Source organism: Numida meleagris, chromosome 1 (assembly GCF_002078875.1).
Source record: "Numida meleagris isolate 19003 breed g44 Domestic line chromosome 1, NumMel1.0, whole genome shotgun sequence".
Taxonomy (NCBI): Eukaryota; Metazoa; Chordata; class Aves; order Galliformes; family Numididae; genus Numida; species Numida meleagris.
Genome location: NC_034409.1, coordinates 177,614,328 through 177,632,740, shown reverse-complemented (window position 1 = coordinate 177,632,740; position 18,413 = coordinate 177,614,328). Strand labels below are relative to the sequence as shown.

The 18,413-nt window shown below is 43.3% G+C and overlaps 1 long non-coding RNA gene across 2 annotated transcripts; it reads right to left on the bottom strand.

Annotated features, from left to right (window-relative positions):
* On the bottom strand, positions 2,779–17,480 carry LOC110389563. 2 transcript variants are annotated; one of them, XR_002433298.1, is made up of 4 exons: positions 14,691–17,480; positions 9,967–10,116; positions 5,020–9,481; positions 2,779–3,179 (listed from the first exon to the last, which is right to left on the bottom strand). It is a non-coding gene; the product is annotated as an uncharacterized LOC110389563 (long non-coding RNA). The 2 variants fall into 2 exon arrangements; XR_002433296.1 differs by having other exon boundaries at positions 5,020–10,116.

Here is an 18,413-nt window from a genome sequence, read left to right as displayed (position 1 = left end):
CTGACTCCCATGCACATCAAGGCTGACTTAGATAGCAGTCAGGAACAGGAGCTGCTGCTGCTGCTGCTTCTTATCTCAGGTAGTTCTTGGGAAAGGCTCACAAAGTATGTTCATACTGCAGCTGAGTGACCTACCCTCCTCAGCTTCTCCCTTTTCATTTCCATCTGTTTCATTCTTCTGTCCGAACAACCGCCAGCCCCATTCCTAGAAGACAATATTTGCCTAGTGATGATCTGGAGGTGGCTCAGAGGAGGTTCTTGGTGGGATCAGCAGCACCATTGATTCTGTCCAATGACTACTGAGTCCACTGATTGTACCCCACTGAGCTGCTTGATCCCATCAATGGTTCACACATATGAAAATCCACCCCACACTCTGGGGAGCAGCCTCATTCTACTTCACTGCAATGTAGAGTAGTTGGAATGGTGAGGCATTGGAACAGGCTGTCCAGGGGGGTGGTGCAGTCACTGTCCCTGGAGGTGTTCAAGAAAAAGGTTGATGTTGCACCAAGTGACATGGTCTAGAGGGTCACAGGCATGGGCTGATGGTTGGACTGGGTGATCTTGTTGGTCTTTCCAACCTTAATGATTCTATGAGTCTATGAACTCAGGGTTGTGGCTCCACCAAGGAGACCACCATACTCATTGTCACACTCTCATGCACACAGCTGACAGACCCATAATGTTCCCTTGCCTCCTCCTGTATACAGAGGTTTTTCTTCATCTGTGAGGATGGTACCTGTGCCACTCTCATCCTGGAACATATCTCATTATTTCCTACAGAGACGGCTCAGACAAGAGAGTTTCAGTTGTTAATTGTTTGTCTTTTCTGCCACTACAGCAGGAAAATCCTATCAAAGGGAAGTTAATTATTTAAATGCCATCTCCATTTGAATTGCTCATTCAGAGCTGTTTCTTACACCTCAGTCACCCTGAGGCTTTTCCTGCTTAGAATAAACTTATCTTGGCTTTATATTATTTACCAAATAGAGCTACTGCTGACCGCAAATTTACAAAAGATCCATTAGAGACAAAGCAGTCACTGTACTACAATACAGTTTTAGTCAGCACAGATTTAAAAAATGTTGTATTGTGCTGAAGATAATCACACAGAGGGCAATTATAGAAGCTGGAGAGGATCAAAAATGGTAATAGGGATATAAAAGGAAACCTGCATTCTTCATATGCAACTCTCCATGCATGTGAATGCTTTCCTTTTATCTTTCTTTTTACAGATGTTTCAAATTATATAGTAATTACAAATGCAAAATGATCTTTTTTTCCACAAAAAAACATCTGATCTCAGCTACTCTCCCAAGCAGCATTGGAGCAGCTTCCCAAGGCTTGCAGTAAGCTATCCATCGCTGCAAACTTAGGGTGGATATGTACAAGATCTGATGTCGGTATTTTGGGGCTCGGATCTTGGTCCAGAGACTTCTGCAGGGTTCTGAATAGATGGCACAATGGCTCCTTACAGCTTTATTGTCTACAAAAAATGGCCAGAAAATTAATCGCGTTGAATATTACTAAAGTATCGTCAGAGTGCAAATCAGTAGTTAACTGACTGAGAGTGCAGTGAAGTGTCAGGCTAATTATGTAACGTAATGATCATTTATGGCTGTCCTAGACGATTTGTCCTACTACTATAGGACTATAGGACGAAAAATCAGTGCTAGTGGTTACGGTGCAACTTTGGAAGGTGTGAAAGAGTGGATCGGTGCCCAAGGAGTGCGTGTGGTGGCAGCTGCAGAAACGCTGCGTGAGGAAAGATGATTAATAGGCACAGGATGAGCCTTCACTTTAGATTTGAATCAATTCTGCACAAAAATCATAGGCAAGTAGGCAAGGCTGTGGAGTGCACAGGAATGCATTTCCTTCTGAAACTTGCATATGGAGGCTTCCAAGGGTGCATGTCTGCGTTACTGGAATTTGGTTCAATAGGCAGATAAGAGCAGAGAGGCAATGACAGATACCATTTCTTTGTGAGCCCCTTCAAGCAGAACTCTGATACAAAGATAGTCAAGGACTACCTTTGAGCGTTTTCCCATGTGCTTCACTGGACCGAAGCTCATTTATCAAACCAATCTCCCCCCTGCAGGGGAGGAGAGCTGCTATTGTACCGTGGTCCAGAGAAAGCTCACAGGAAAACAGCGCTAATGGAGATTGGAAAGAGTAAGGGATTAGGTGAGGTTGAAGACCCCTACTGAATCTCATGTATTGTATTAGTAGTTCAACATTTCTGAAACCAGCTGTACTATAAAATGCTGCCACACAATTTTTTTGCAGCTCCTACAAGATTGCAGTAGCTGGGGAGAGGGTTGTGAGGAATTACAGGAAGTGTTTGATCACTACTATCCTTCTGCTTATTTCCCAGACTTGTTTTATTCCACACCAAATAGAAGTGATGATAACAAAACACCACTCCCGCACGTTTCAACTTTTATCTTGGTTGTTCATCAGCAAGGTCAGCACATAACTGGAGCCTCTTCAAGATCATATCAAGTCCTGTTCTTGAGACTTGCTTCCATGGACATTAAGATGCCTAATAGCTTGAATTTGCCTCTTTCTTTCTCTTTAGCATTCTCAGGCTGGTTTAAGGATCAGTTTTTGGAGCACCACATCCCACAAAATAGGCAGTGCTGAGAAGTTGCTGTTCAGGAAACCTCTCCCTCTGTATCTCTCTAGAAGCACACTGATATGCCAAGTGTGCCTACTGCCTGTTGATTGACTGCTTAAAAATGTTCATGATCATAAAATAATATTACTGCAAGAGACCCTGTTGGTTATGATTTCTGTATACCATGTAGCTTAAATAAATAAATCACCTAACCAAAATAAAAATTTGAATGACATGCTAGCATTAATTTCACACATAGGTTTCTCATGATCCATTTGAATTTTTGTGCATCCAATCCCAAGGAAGTTAGAAGTCCTTCATATTTTCAATGATAAAGGTCACTATTTCTTGAAAGATCATCGAGGATCATACAGAACATGACAATATGCTCACAGCAAACACGGTGCAGAGCAAACACGAATATAGAATCTGAAGCCTTCTGTTCAGCTCCCCTTGCACGTCCTGCAGTGGTCGGCTCAGCAGCTTCTGTGACCCATGTCTTTTTTGCAGACACCAGAGATGTTCTGAATTTGGCTGAAGAAATCTTTTCTCTTTCTTGCTTCCTGAAATAAAGTGTGTGAAAGACAAAAAGGAGAAAAATCAAGGGAAAACCCAAACTTTCTATTTTCGTTTCTCATTTACTGATTTATGTGGCCATGTATCTAATATTTCTTCCATTGTTAGGAACTGGCTCTAACTACTGTGCTATTTCCTGTGAGTAATGATCAAACCAATAGACACTCTCATACAGGACAGAGATTTGTTGTTTTTTCTTGTTGTAGAGGTATGCGTTGGTCTAGATATACTTCTTATGTTTCAAAACATTGCAGGCAGTTATAAAATTCTTTCATTATATGAACACCATCAGTCATCAGTTAGGAAGATCTTTTTTCTATTTAAAGAAAGGAATGCTGTGGTCTTCGTGGAGGGTCTCTTTCAGTGTGATTTCATTTACAAAATCCCTGAAGTTCTTTCATTGTCCCTATCTAGATTTATTCCATCTACAGCGAATTGTATAACACCTTCTCTAGTGCTAAGCCCATAGAAAGCCTGGCAATGAGCAGGCAGCCAAGACCTGTTCCTGACAGCCTTTGTTGCCATTTCACTCTGCCATGTGTTGCCTCGCAATTTGTATGTAGGTTGTTGTTTGTTTGAGGCAGAGGCATTTTTTTCTTGCCTTTGCAGAGCTCCTAATACAATGAGGTGATGGTTGCACTGAGGGAAGATGCTCTGTCTAGAAAAATGGGCAGCAAAATTCATTGGTACTGTTTTCCCGGGCTTTCATCTGGCTGAATTCCTAATGACTCACTTCATTAGGAAATGAGGCACTATGATTACACACACACACATGCGAACCCTTGGATTAATAGGGGATGGCTTGGCAGCAAGGTATCTACCAAGGATGATCGCTGGCTCTGGCTCAGAGTGGCTGAGTTTGATTTATTATTGCTAAGCAAAACGCCAAGAGACAATTCTAATGTATCAGAAGCTGCAGACATTCAGAAAGCAGAGAAATAATATTAATCATCTCAAGATATGTTGTGTGTGAATGTATTGGTGGATTGTGTGGTGTGCATTCTGGTTGCAATAGTATATTTGCATCAATATAAAAGGGGGTAGAATTGGACACTTAAAAGTTTAATCTAAATGTGTTTTAAAAGAAAGTAGCAGCAGAATCAGCAGGGAAAGAGCTTCATTTCTATCTCTCTCCCCCTCTGTACTACAGAATAGTGATCTGGTGAGTGCACAACAGCTGTAGCCTTTACACCCTTCAACACCGGACTGACAGCAGAGGAACTCAAGGGCTGTATTCCTGGAGACCACCAGAGGGCAATTGGTCTTTAGCACCAGTTCTCTCAGCTCTACTTTAAAGGCCTGGGCCCTCTGGGTAGAGACGTGAGCACACAACTCTACAGCGGCAGCTCAGTCAGGCTTTGAATGCCAACTTAAGGATATGGGAATTTCTTTGTGTTAGGAAAGACATTTACAAGATCACTTGATTCAACAGTGGTTGACCACTGTCTTCAGCCCTTCCTGGTGGATTTGGTCATATAGTGAGGCTCTGGGAGTCCACTGCTTTTGGAAACAAGAGCCCTCAACTAACTTAAGGCATAATCAGCAGTCCAGCCAATGTGTCTGTTCTGTGCTGACTCCGTTGACCTTTGCTAAGAAAGAAATATGTTGGTCAAGTGCCTGTGACATCAAAAAAAAAAAAAAAAAAAAAGCTGGGAAACTTCTCCTTTTCTCTACCTCCTTAGCCTGAAAACAGTGCAGGGGTGACTGCAAACTACACCCTTTCCTTTGTGATATCTGATACAGCTATCACTCTTAGCTTAAATGGAAAAGAAAAAAAAACCACAAGAAAACAAAACCAGGAGGATTTAAGGATTATTTCTAGAGTACCTCGTAATGCTGTGTCAGCTCTGCTGCCTGCCCAGCAGATTGGGTCCACGTTTGTCACCATCCCAATGCCAGGGAGATGGTGTATCACTGGTGACATGGTCCAGTAGCCTTGGGGCATCAAAGGAGAAGGAATTAGTGTAACATATTCCCAGCTAGAGAAGTAAGCTCTGAATGTGATAAAATTGGTGAAAGATGTTGATCAGTTACTTAGTGGCAGTGTGACTTACATGCCAAATCCATCTGGTGATAAGCATCACCCTCCCTCTCAGGAAGGAAAGCTCCAGCATCTTTTTCAAACTTGTTTAATAATGTATTTGGCATCTGGAAGTCACAGAACAACAGTTCATATAGAAAGGGGGGATGTGAGTTGTCTGCATCTCCCAGGCACTATCAGGTTATTATTCACAGCTAAGATACTATTTGTAAAATATTTGCGCATTTAATATTTTAAGGAGCAGCTCTGGCACTTGGGTTGTTTTCAGCTTTTTCTTTTGAGACAGCGGGGGCTGCATGTTCATGGGAGAAGTCTGAGTGTGTGTGACAATACTCTCATCTGGAAGACGTGCTCTCATCTCCAGATGAACCAGCCAGGAGATTTCTCTGCACAAAACAAAAGGTATCAGAATAAGTAATATCAATGCAAGCTTAGGTAGTGCCCTTAGGATGAAGGCTGCCATCCAAAGCCCATAGCAGCCAAGGCAAAACTTTCGAAGCCCAAACCCTGGTCACACACAGGGCATGCTCTGCCTGACCCACACAGTGCATTACTGGAGCTCAGGTCAGAGTGTATCACATGCACAAATGTTGCATACAGCTTTATGGCTGTACTGGTGATATGTTACTGTCTTTCAGCAGGTATAATTCAGTGATGATCTCATTCAGGCTGTGACAGCTTCCACAGTTGTCTTCTAGAAATTCACCTGCTAAAATAACATAGTATTTTAACCTACTGCAATTGACATGCCACTTATCTGCGCTACGGTATCTGCAGTATTTCTTCTCAAAGTTGTAATTCAAGAGGTTTTTAATAGAGGAGGTCACTTAGCCAACTGAAAAGGAAAACTGCTGAATTCTGTATTGTATTCAGTGTACCATTTATTTATTTATAGTTTTTAAGAGATTGAAGTTGCAGCAGGTGAAAAGGGGAAAGTGCTGCATTCATTGTTGGCTTTTATAGGCAAGATACTCAAGGAGTGCCCAGGTTTATATACCTAAATCCCTGCTTTGACCTACAACAGCAACAGCAACCAAATATTCACTTGCATGTATTTTACTCTGGTATTTAGACCATACTCTCCTTATTACCATTTACCACTTGTAGGGCAGCATCCATAGGGTCTGATCCAGACTTGCTTTCCCCTTTGTCACACCTTGTACGTACTCAGTATAAGATATTTAAGGCAACTGTGGTTAAGGTGGGAGGATGCTCTAAATGACCTCCCAAGCCCCTGTGAAGATCTGGTGTGTGAGGATGGTGGTCAGGGATGGCGATGACCTGAATGTTAGTGTGTGTGGCTGCATGACCGTGTCATGTGAGAAACTGTGCCTCGTGATGTCTCTTAGAGACATGAATTATGAATGGCTACACCTGCCATTGAACTCTAGGCAGTACCGCAGAAACAAAGGTCACAAAGAGAGGAAAGGAAGCCAGTAGGAAATGAGCAGTGGGTTTGTGACAGAGCCGGGACTTTTGGAGCAGGCTGGTTGCTATTCGTTTACCCCTGCTGCCTCTTCTGGCTAATTAGATGGCCTGAATGGAACTGCCAGTGAGGAAGGCAATATGAGCAGGCATGGTGTGCTGTGATTAGGGAGGGCACTGCTGGAGAGAGGAACATCAGTGCAGCCAAGCAGAAGTTTTATCCATGTTCTCTCTGCCTTTCCTCCTGAGAGGCGCTTGCCTTTTATTCCCAGCTCCTTCTTTCAGTTCTGTTGTCACAGCCTGCATCTCTTCTCTAAAATGTGAAATGCAGTCACTCTCCATGCGATGGAAGCGAAGATGTTCCTGCTGCTCCTCAATGGGTAAAAATGGCACAGGATTGACTCTGCCCTGCAGGCAGAGGAGAACCTCACTCTCCATATCCAAAACAAAATACATAGTTATTGAAATATTTGGGATCACTGGATATCAAGATGCCTCTTCCAAATTCTAACATGTACTAAATCTAAATGCCCCATAAAATAATTTCTGCTTGCTGACATTTGGCAACATTTGCAAGAGCCAGTTGTCAGCTAAGTCAAACCAGTGCTGGAGTGATTTAGCCCCAAACAGACTGTTCCACCCCTCTTTAAAAAAAAGGAAATCCAAAGCTTTTTCCTACAAATCACAGATTATATGGGTTCGTCCATCCCTTGCTGTCACTGCTTATGCACATGAATCAAACCTGCCACATAGTGGAATGGGGAATGTGGTTTAAGCAGAGGCTCCCAGAGCCATTTCACTGTGGCAGACCTGGGAGAAGCTGGGCAAACACGTCTTTCTTGCTGCAGCTGGAACAAGGAGGACTTGGTGACAGATCCAAGGCACTTTGGTGTTACTCTCTGTTACTTCTAGGGAACAACTGGGCAACCCAGTCAGTGGCCAAGATTTGGTGTCCCTGACTAAAATGGCTCTCATGGGCTGCCCAGGGTCAGCTCATATCCTTGTCACATCTTTGGAGTGCAATTACCCACTTTTGTCATCTTGGTAACAGTACCTGGGCTGGAAATAGAGTCTTCCTGCACCTTTTCCCTCCCCAGTGTACTGTGATTTAATCTCTTGGAAACTTCTGCTGAATCTGAGGAAGGAAAGGGAAACAACCCTGAAGAACATGTAACTTGCAGGGTGCACAAACACTTTCAAGAACTGTGCACAGGGCTCACTCAGTGGTGTCCCAAGGGTCAGTTCAGGAAGCAAGTAGAATTGGTTTAGCTTAACACTAAAAAACATAAGATTGAAAAATCACAGTTCATGTAAGAATCCAAATTCTGGTGGCAATAAAGTGAGGGCTTACGAAAGAAGAGAAAGATTTTTCCATTTAACCCTTTACCTTGATGAAGAGATGAGCTATGCACCAGAACAGACTTTTAGAACCTGAGAGCACTGCAGTGGTCAACTGTATATTCTCAATAGATGTTTTCCAGGATCCATCAGAAGGTATGAAGAGGGGCAGCATCTTTCAAAGCACGCAAGCAAGCAGATGCAGCAAGAAATGCCAAGATAGGCAAGCCAGTTTGAAAAGAACAGAGACCCTACAACCAGGGTTACTTTAGCCTGCAATCAGGGAAGAATAATAATGTATACAGATGACTCAAATGAATCTTATCGTAACAGATGCCCCAAATGTCTTGTGATGGACAGCCAGACAACATTTAGAGACTCTAGCAATGATGAATGAACTGGAATACAAAGCAGATAGGAAGTAGGTTTGGGTCAGAGAAAGGCACTGGCAGCATCTGTCAGTAGGAGGGCAAAACCCCTCCTGGGAGCAGAACATCCTCCAACCCGTGACGCTGGGGAGAAAACCATGGGAAAGGAGTAGCCATCACTCAGACAAGGACAGCAATGCCAGGCAGTGCAAAGGCTGATGGATGTGCTCAGGAGCATTCTTTTTCACCTTGGGCTTCAGTGTGAATAGCTGCACTTACATTGCATTAGGAGATCTCTTGAAGCTGCTTTTAATCCTGTGGTATGCTCAAAACCAAACAGCATAATGAATTAACAATTGAGGTGGAAGCTTGAGTATTTCACACTAAGTCACTGTAGACAGAGATACAATTATTAATATGTGCTCTGTACATAATACCTTTTTCCTAATAGAGTAGTGGCTCTTCAATTTACTGTCAAAAGGAACAGAGTTTTCTAACTAGAACCTGATAAATGCCATGTCCGCCTCCCTGGAACACCTGCCAGTAAATAAATTCAGCACAAGCTGTTGAAACATTTCTGGGTAATGAACAAATGGCATGCAGGGCTGGGTGGCTGGGCCAGAGGAGACAGAGCTTCAGAGGCTGCCCTCGCTGCATGCCATTGCCATCCCCACCAAGACAGCCATGTTCCTCTCTCATATCCCTCCTCTTTGTGCCATGTGTTGCTGTCCCACTGAAAAAAAGAGAGAAAAGGAGAAAGGAAAACCAAACAAAAGAAAGAGGCTCTCATTATCATCCGTGCTGGGTAGAAGCAAAACTAATTAACAAAGCAGCAGGAGAGCAGGGGGAGTAGGTCATGCCACAAAATCTCTTTGTAAAAGTGTAGTCCCTTTCTTCTTTTTTTGTTTGTTTGTTTTAACCAAGATTTATACATTCTCAAAGTTTTCAAGTCCTTCCTGTCAGAAGTGACAAACCTGAAGAAATTGCAGGAGCCTGTCCTTTCTTCTGGCACCAATGTTTCTGCAAGTGTGAACCAAAAAAATTGAGATATTCTCAGCTGCACTGTGCCTGTTCCCTTTCTGACTTCACTACAGCCTGTTGGCAACTGTAGCTGCTGCTAATGAGGAAAGCAACAGAAAAGGAGAGAGTCTATCAGCACTCTTTGGATGTCATTTCAGTAGCACCACACTAAATGAAGCCAAACTCACAAAGCCACTCAGCTCACCACAGACCAACACTGCTCAGTCTCAGCATCAGCACACCATAGGCATGGAGGAAAGGAGAAAGAGAAAAATAAAGGAGGAAAGGAAGGAAGGGAGGGGCTGAGGGAATTAATGCAGGCAGGAAGGGAAGAAGAAAGAAGGAAGGGGAGAAGGAAAGGAGGAAAGAAAAAAAAAGGAGGAAGGAGAAAAGGAAGGGAAGGAAGTGAGAGAGGTAGGGAGAGAGGGAGGAGAGAAAGTAAGAAAAGAGATTAGAAGGAATACTTTACAGTAATGAAGACATGAGAATTGTGTTATACAGGGTCATAGATACACTGATATGCAGCTTGATTACATGGAAATTGTTACTCTGGTCAGCTTTATGATTAACAGCAAAATTTACCTGTTAAATGTAAGTGCCAAGCCTCGATTCCCCTCTTATAAACTGTCCAGTAGGTATATGACCAGCACCTCATTGGGGTCCTGCAATATGGATGAAGTAAGCACAGCCCTCAAACATTTTCCCTCGCCGGGTGCAGCCTTTCCTTGGCCACTGGATTAAAGGTAAAAAACACAGCAGCAGGTGGAAATTAATGATAGTAATAATAAACAAAATCAGCCTAAAAACTTTGCTCTGAGGCATAGCCATAGAGGAACGCACACTCCCACATGCAGCAGATCTGGTCCTTGTGCCAGTCAGACCCTCTCTCCAGTGATTAAAACAGGCTCGCTTGCAGAAGAGCTGACACAGCTCAGAAAATGATTTACATAATGCAGAAGAAGAGGAATGTATTCATCACGTTTCTGCTTCCAATCACACTGTATGACGAGCTGACCGCTCAGGTACTCTCCCCAAAAAGCTGAGGTATGGGCCTGCAGCCCAGGAACAGGCCATGGGGTTTGCTGCAGGAAAGGGGCTGCAATACCTGCTTGTACACATGGCTTGTACACATAGCATACAACACGTAACTCGTACCTGGATGTTGGACATATGGACAGAGGTGAATAATGTGAGCACATGGAGCAAACTGCCTCACCTAGGCCTCTATTTTTCTGACAGCAGGTAGGCCTCATGTCTGTAAAAGCCCTCTGCTTCGGCTACCTTTTATATCTCTGGAGATGTATACGGACTTCCTCGCTCTTTCTGTGTGCACCTACATTGAATTTATTCCTGTGCTTCCTCCTCTCTTTCCTCCTCCCCACCACCTCCTCAAGAAGCTGCCCCTCAGTAGGCTCCGTCTGGGGAGCAGTCCTGCCTGTCGCTTTCAGCACGTTCAGACATTTACACCTCTCTGCAAACAACACATCTCTGTGTGTCACTGCGCCCTGAGTGTCCCATTTTATTAAATTTCTGAGGCTTCAAGCTGGATTTCCACATTCTCTTTGGGATCCAAGCATGCAGTCAGAATTCCAAGGCTGTAAAGCTCTCTGCAGATCTCACAGGAGCACGGGCTGGGACCAGAGGTGTCACAGATGACATATATACTTTTTTTCATCTCAGACTCGTTTCTAGGTTTTAATTGTTTAACTGTAGCTAGAAAACACTGCAGCAGTGCCTCGGTGAGCCTCCTGGCTCTAAAAAAAACAGATGATGCCTGTTAGTGTTGCCATAGAGCCAGAATGGCATTTTAGGATTTAAAGGGATACACGATATCTACATACTTTCTATCTGCCCTGGCAGGAGAGTTGGTGATGGGCACCAGAGCCCACTGCCAGAGAGGCAAAGGACCATGGGGATGGGGAACATGGTGGTCCCTCTTTGCTGGCCTTGGGGCCCAATAGCAGCCCTGGGGCAGCACCTTATCCCCAGTAAGGATGGACACACTCAGAGGCTCAGGAGCCAAGCTGCTTCAGTGTGGTAAGATAGAAGGAAAGGAGGGGCACCAGATATGAGGAAGGTCAGTCACTACTGAGTGTTTAAATCCAAGAATGAGAAGCAGTGCTATTTGACATGGGGATTTCCAAGTCCAAGAGACTGACAGCATCTAATGAGGTGATCCAAAGGAACAGGGAACTGAAATTCTCCTTGAAGCATTAACTACCAGACACTGGGTCCAGATGCTTCAGCTCCACCAAAAAAACGTCACTGTCCTTTATTTCACATTGGCTGAGCTTAATACTCATACATAGCTGAATTACTTTATTTGGCTTTGATGCTTTCACATTGTCAAGACTTTATTTCTGTTCAGCAGCATGTACTCCTCACCTTGTTACACGCTGTACTAATCATGCTTTTATTATGTATTTTTAGATCCTTCCCAGTGTGCAGAGATCTGTGGGGCTTTTTTAGCCCAGAATATCAATAATGCTTCCTGCCAACGCTCCTGGTAGAGGTATTGCATCTACTTTCTTTGATAGTCCCTTGAAGAAATTAAATTGTTGCAATGTGAGCACAGAGCAAGGTTCAAGGTCCACTGCATATGGAAATGGAATTGATTACTCTCAATGAACAGAGGCTTGCAGCTCTTAAGAACATTATACAATAAATATTTTGGCACATACTATGCATTTGGCATGCTAAGTAGTTTACTGAACTACTCTGTGCAGCATATTTTAATGAAATCCTGACACTTTGGCATCTTATTGGATAAGTGCATTCAGTGGCATTGGTCACAAATGACAGACGTTAAGGAAGGCATACAAAATACTCCGGAAGACAGCAACTCCTCCATGTCTTTCTGCTCCGTGTTGCTACACTCCTGGCATTTATCATAACCAGCAATGAGAAATCAATAGCAAGCACATGGCTTTCCTCCAGTTCGGCATCTATAAGCTTCTGTTTTGAAGACCAAAAAAAAAAAAAAAAAAAAAAAAAAAAAGCATGCAGAGCATTTTTCCTAAATAACTTGGTCTCATCTGCTGAGGAGATGCTTTTAGCATCCCATGATGGATGAGCTGTGAGACAGAGAAACTCACTGACAGAGGGGCTCTGCCTCTCGCCAGGCCCTACTTCGCTGGTGCTGTACTCAGCAATGCAGCCAAGGATGGAGTGAGCATAGCTGCGAGGGGCACTGCTGGCTCCAGCAGCCAGCGACATAAACCTGCAACAAGCCGTACCTCTCCTCTGTTGTTTTTCCTCTTTTTTTCTGTGCCTGAGGAGAGGGTTTATTCATGAAAACAGGATTAAAAAAGACTTAAATCACAGATTAGGCTTTTGGTGCTAAAATAGTTCTGGAGTGGAAGTAATCAAACTTTACAGACAAGTCTTCCTATCTTATATCCTCACCTGCTCCTAATCCTACTGTTACTTGAGGTGTCTTGCTAGGATAATGTTTTTCTTACACTCACTGTGTCAAGACTATAAACAAACAAGCCAGTTCAACCTCACCTCTCCCAGGATCGCAACTCACTTTCAATAGGGAGAGGCTGGAGAAGGGGACCCAATTCCTTATATTATTGGTGCCACCAAGTGTTGAAAGACAAGAAGTGGCCCTGCAAAGGCATGCACTGGAGTAGTCATGGGCGACAGATGCCTTGGGTGCATATTCTGCAGTGATGACCACGTTGCCAGGTGTGTTGTGACCATCCACTACCTGAACACCAAGGAGCAGAGAACAGGAGATGGGGTTTTGTCTGAGCTTTCAGATTTATCATGATGAGTGTGTGGTGTCTCAGTATTTATTATCTACAGTAACTCACCTCTCATGAAACCTCATGCACTGGGTACCTGGTTGGAGCACATCTGTTATATGCAGAAACTTGGTGACATGGGATGAATTCATAAATGTACCTTGTCCCATGTCTTCAGTGCAAGTCTTCATGGTGAGTTATGAAAATATACCTGGCTGAAAAATTTATGGATATGTCCCATTTCCAGTAAATGATGTACCTTTCAGATGGGCTGAAATAATTTGATGGAACACTGTCTTTCTACACATTTCCCTTTCCCTTGTATCAACCAGAGGAAAGCTTTAAGCAGGAGTCTTTTCCAGCCTATTTCAACCCACTTCTCTTCAACAAAATGTTCATCCTATCTCTGATGCTTTACAAGGTATAAGGAGAGAAACTTTGAAGGGCACCTGTTGATGTTCCCATGCATATTGAATAGACTTTAAGATTCATCTTGACAGAAAAGGCCAGAGGTTCAGAAGCCTGATGTACTTTTAGGATTTCTGATATGTAAGATGTGTCTATTTTGATAACTTATCCTTAAATCCAGCCCAGTCTAACTCCATGAACACTTCTATTACCTGCAATGCTGTCACTGTTATAGACTCAGATTGAAGTAGAATTGAGAGCATCTTCTCAGTGACATAGAGCAAGAGTCCTAGATTATTTCTTTTAGAAGTACAAGCAGTATATTTCGCTATTTTGAGGGGCATTCAGTTCATTGGGAAAGGGGAATGTGAGACTGCAAATAAAGCATAATAGTAAAAGTACTCTTTGCATTAAAAAAAACGGTGTGGGAAATGTATTATGATTATGTACAAAATATGTCCAAGTCAACCTATGGGAAAAAAAGCTCCATAAAAAAAAAAGGGGGGGGGGAAAGAAAGCTCGAGCTGGGAAAGGCAGCCTAGAGCTGCCTGGTGACTTGCTGCTGATCAGGCGTGGATCATATCAACCATGGTGCAAAATGGATCAATCTCCCATAAACACAAACTTGCCCCAGCAGAACACATATTCCTATCTTGCATCATACCTGTCTCATGGAGGATATCTCATGGGTCTCTCCCCTTATTACACCAGCAGCCCTGAACAGGTTGCTAGGTGAACTCACTTCTCTCTGAATGGAGCTGAGCTGTCCCTATGAGACGTGTCCCTTGGACTGTGTTAAACCTGGGAAGTTTGTTGGGCTTCAGATTTATATTCAGATAGAAAGCAAGGTATTTCCTGCCTCTGTGTTGTTTTGACTTTGAAAGATAGCTGTAAAGCCGCTCTTACAGGGTTGAGTACATAGGTATTTTTGGGAAGAAGTTTAACAAGGGACATTGAAAGCTGTGTCCTTAATCTCAGTGGTATTTTGTCTCATTTTGGCAACTGCTCTGCATTTCATGCATCAGAGAAAAGAGCCAAGTGCACTGTCACTAGCAGTGGAAACCAGAGCTGTTGAAATAGGGCCACAGGGTAAATGCATTACACATCTGTATTAAGGAGTTATGCATAGAAAAGAGAATGAGAGAATACCTGAGCAGTAGAGAAGGTGGAGTTTCTTCTGCAACTGAGTGAAAATGAAGCTCTGTATCCAGGTAGTTCCAGTATTAAAGGAGGTAATTCCCACCTAATACCTCCTCATCCCTTTTTGGTTCGTTCTTTCATACTGCTTTCCCAGTTCTCAGAGACTGAGCCATCCATTGTGTTCACCTCTTCAGACAGAAGCTCCTTCTTCTCCATTTAAACTTCTGGTCTACTTCCAGGTCTCTGAATGTAGATTGTCCATTTGCCTCTACCTTTGCTTAATAGCATCCCACCCTCAGCTCCATCTTATGTTTCTTCCTAAATACGGACCTTCTGCTCAAGAAATCATAACTTTCCCAGTGACCCATACAGTCATTCCAATAGGTTTCTTCTCCTCCGTTGTTCAGAAGTCTTATACTTGGATTGTACTTTCTAGGATTTCCCTGTTTCCATTGTGATCTTAAACCAGCTTCTTCTATAGACTCCATGAATTGGACTTGCTGTGACAGAATGAGCACCTATAGTAGGAAATAGTTCTTCCTCTGTGTTGTTACACTTTTTTCCAAAGTTTATCCTAATGAACTGAGAGGCAAAGATTTATCTCTTGGGTGTTTCAAGGCTCCTGGTCTCAGCCATTAAGGGGATGATATTATAAATCCCTTTAAGAATGAGTTCAGGGAGCAGTCATCTCCCAGACAATGTTTGTCCCTCCACACTAATTACCCTCATACATAGCTTCAGCCAAGAGTAGTAACGAGTTACCACCAGGAACACCATCCACAGTTTTGCATCATTAGCATTTATGGATTGGAGCAAGATAAGAGTAATGGATTGTTGCATGTAAATACATTAGAGAGCATCATGCTGACTGAGTCACTAGGCAGAAGGAAGTTTGCTCTTTCTTGAGTAATCAGTTAACAACTTCTTCCCTAAAAGTATAGGAAAATACATACTGCTTACAGAGCAGCATACTCATCTCTAAGCTTAGTACTCTCCACCTTCCAAATCTAACTATTCCCTTCCTTCTTTTCTGTTGTTCTACAGGGGCCTCTGCTCTTCCAGTGGCTGTTATCTGCTCCTAAATACCAGAGGTTGTGGAAGACCACTCTGTACAGTAACATTTGACTGTTGCCCTGTGAAAGCCCAGACCTCACCTCTAGTCAAAGGATTTGTGTTGCTTATATGGTACAGCTGGCCAGAGGTCGCTGGAGAGATGAAAATCATGTTGTATTTCTGGATCATTGGAAATGGTGCATTCTTGGATTGCCAGGGCAACAAAAAGTCTCCCCATTCAGCTACACTTCACATTCACGCTTTAGCCATGGATTCCTGCTCTGCCCAGTTGGCTGAGGTCTCTGCCAACTGAAGTCTTGGGGGAACAAATGATGCTGGAGGAAAACATTGCTTTGTCCCATGCTCGCTTTGCTCTTTGAAAGGTTGTTACACAGTGGTGATGGAAGCTAGAGTTGCTCCTTTGCAATCTTTTTCCAGTACATTTTCCCTGTTTCCTTTACATTGTCTCAGCAGTAATCCACTGCATGGCCAGCTGGCAGGCTTTCAACATACACGAGCATTTACATGCAATGGCAAATGGACAGCCATGGGTTACAAGAGTGGTTTTGACTAAAATGCCTTCCATGTAATTTGTTAATCATGGACACTGGCACAAGCCCTTAGCTGTTGAAAATCCTTCTCCAGCCAGGTCACCCAGAAGGATGCCTGCAGCTGTACAAAGCAGCAATAAATCAATCAGCCAACCAGTCTATAAGTGCATTGCATAACCAGGCAAATAAACAAGTACTAGAAACAATAAAACACTGTAGCTATTTTCACCTTGTCAGGCTGAGCCCTTCTAGACAATCAATAGGGCACATAGGAAAGGTCACTGACTACCTGAATAAATCCCATCAAAAAACAAAGGCTAAACAGCAGTAGCTCCTTCCGAGAAGGGCACAGCTTTTAATGGAATAAACCAAAGATCACAAAGTGACAGTGAACAAATAATAAAGCATAAACTGTACAGACTGTAGAAATGTTCTTAGAAATGTTGGTTTCTTACAGATATGGATATCTCTATTCACTTTTGACACATGGAAGAAGTTTTGAAGGAAAATATTTGCTGAGCTAACTTGATAAATGGAGTTATGATATTTTACATTTATTTTGATACTCTGGGGACTATTTAGTCTAATAATAAATAATTCTGAATACATTTAGAGCCCCAAAGACATTTCACAGATTAGCACATTTTTAGGTAGGTTATAGAATCATAGAATATCCTGAGTTGGAATGGGCCCACAAGGGTCATTGAGTCCAACCCCTGGCTCCACACAGGGCCACCCAAAATTCAAACCCTATGTCTGAGAGCACTGTCCAAATGCTCCCTGAACTCCAGCAGTTTGGTGCCATGACCGCTGCCCTGGGCAGCCTGTTCCATGAAGAACCTTTCCCTGATATCTAACCTGAAGTCAAGTGGTCAAGTGGTGGTTATGGACTCTTGCAGGACAGATTTGCAAAGTCACCGAAGTTACCTTCACAGAAGTCAATACTTCAGGCATCAGATACTGCTGAATTCATTCTCCTGCCCAGTGCTCCAGGAAGGTTTGGCTGAACACTTATCCTCTGCCCCAGAGATGGTGGCTCTGGCCACAAAGCAGGACATCTTGGTGGATACAGTTTGGAAGGCTAACACTAACAAAGTTAAGGAAGCTGCCAGTTGCTGATCTGAGCCTGCTATCTGGCATGTGCTGCTCCATGCCAACCAAAAGCACTGAATGCTTACTTCCTTGCTGTGTGTTACAGTACAATTACAGTCCAACAAGTCTAAAGCTCTGTGGAAATCTCCATGTCACCATGACTTTGCATGGTCCCAGCAACATGGCAGTAGATGATGCTCCATGATCATTTACATCTTCCAAACATCCTCCAGCGGAATCAGTGATTCCATTTGCATGTTTGGCAGTAGCCACCAGCTCCACATTCATCTGTGCTGCTAAAAGCTTAAAGTGGTTGTACACTAGGCTCAGAGATTTGTTGATAGTTATAGGCAAGCATTGCAGTTTCTTTACACTCATAATTCTGCAAATGCCAGATGAGCCATCAGGGCTGCCTGTTGAGCATACTGAGCCAACAGCAGGTTGGCATCTCTGAGTACTTGGAGTAAAACAGCCATCATGGTTACTTCATCTCTCTCCATCAGCAACAAACAGTTCCTGAGACAGGGGGAAGCCCTGATGAACTTCTAAGAGAAGACTGGAACTATGGTGTCCAAGTTGGGTTTCTGGGTATGCTCAGTACTTTTCTAGTCAGTTTAGTCTTTAAAAGAGAAGGCTCAGGGGAGGCATAATCACTCTCTACAGCTTTCTGAGAGGAGGCTGTGGCAAGGTGGTGGTTGGCTTCGCCCAGGTAACAGTGATAGGATGGGAGGAAATGGCCTCAAGCTGTGCCAGAGGAAGTTCAGGTTGGGTATTAGGAAAAATTTACTCTCTGAAAGAATGGTCAGGCTACAGAATGAGCTGCCCAGGGAGGTGGTGGAGCCACTATCTCTGGAGATTTTCAAGAAACATGGAGATGTGGCACTGAGAGAGGTGGTTTAGTGGGCAATATTGCTGGATGGTTGGACCAAATGATCTTAGAAGTCTCTTCCAGCCTATTAAGGCTATCATTCTAGTTATTCTTTTAAGCATCCAATTTTTAGTAAATAGCTTATGGTAACAACAGCCAAAGCCTTTA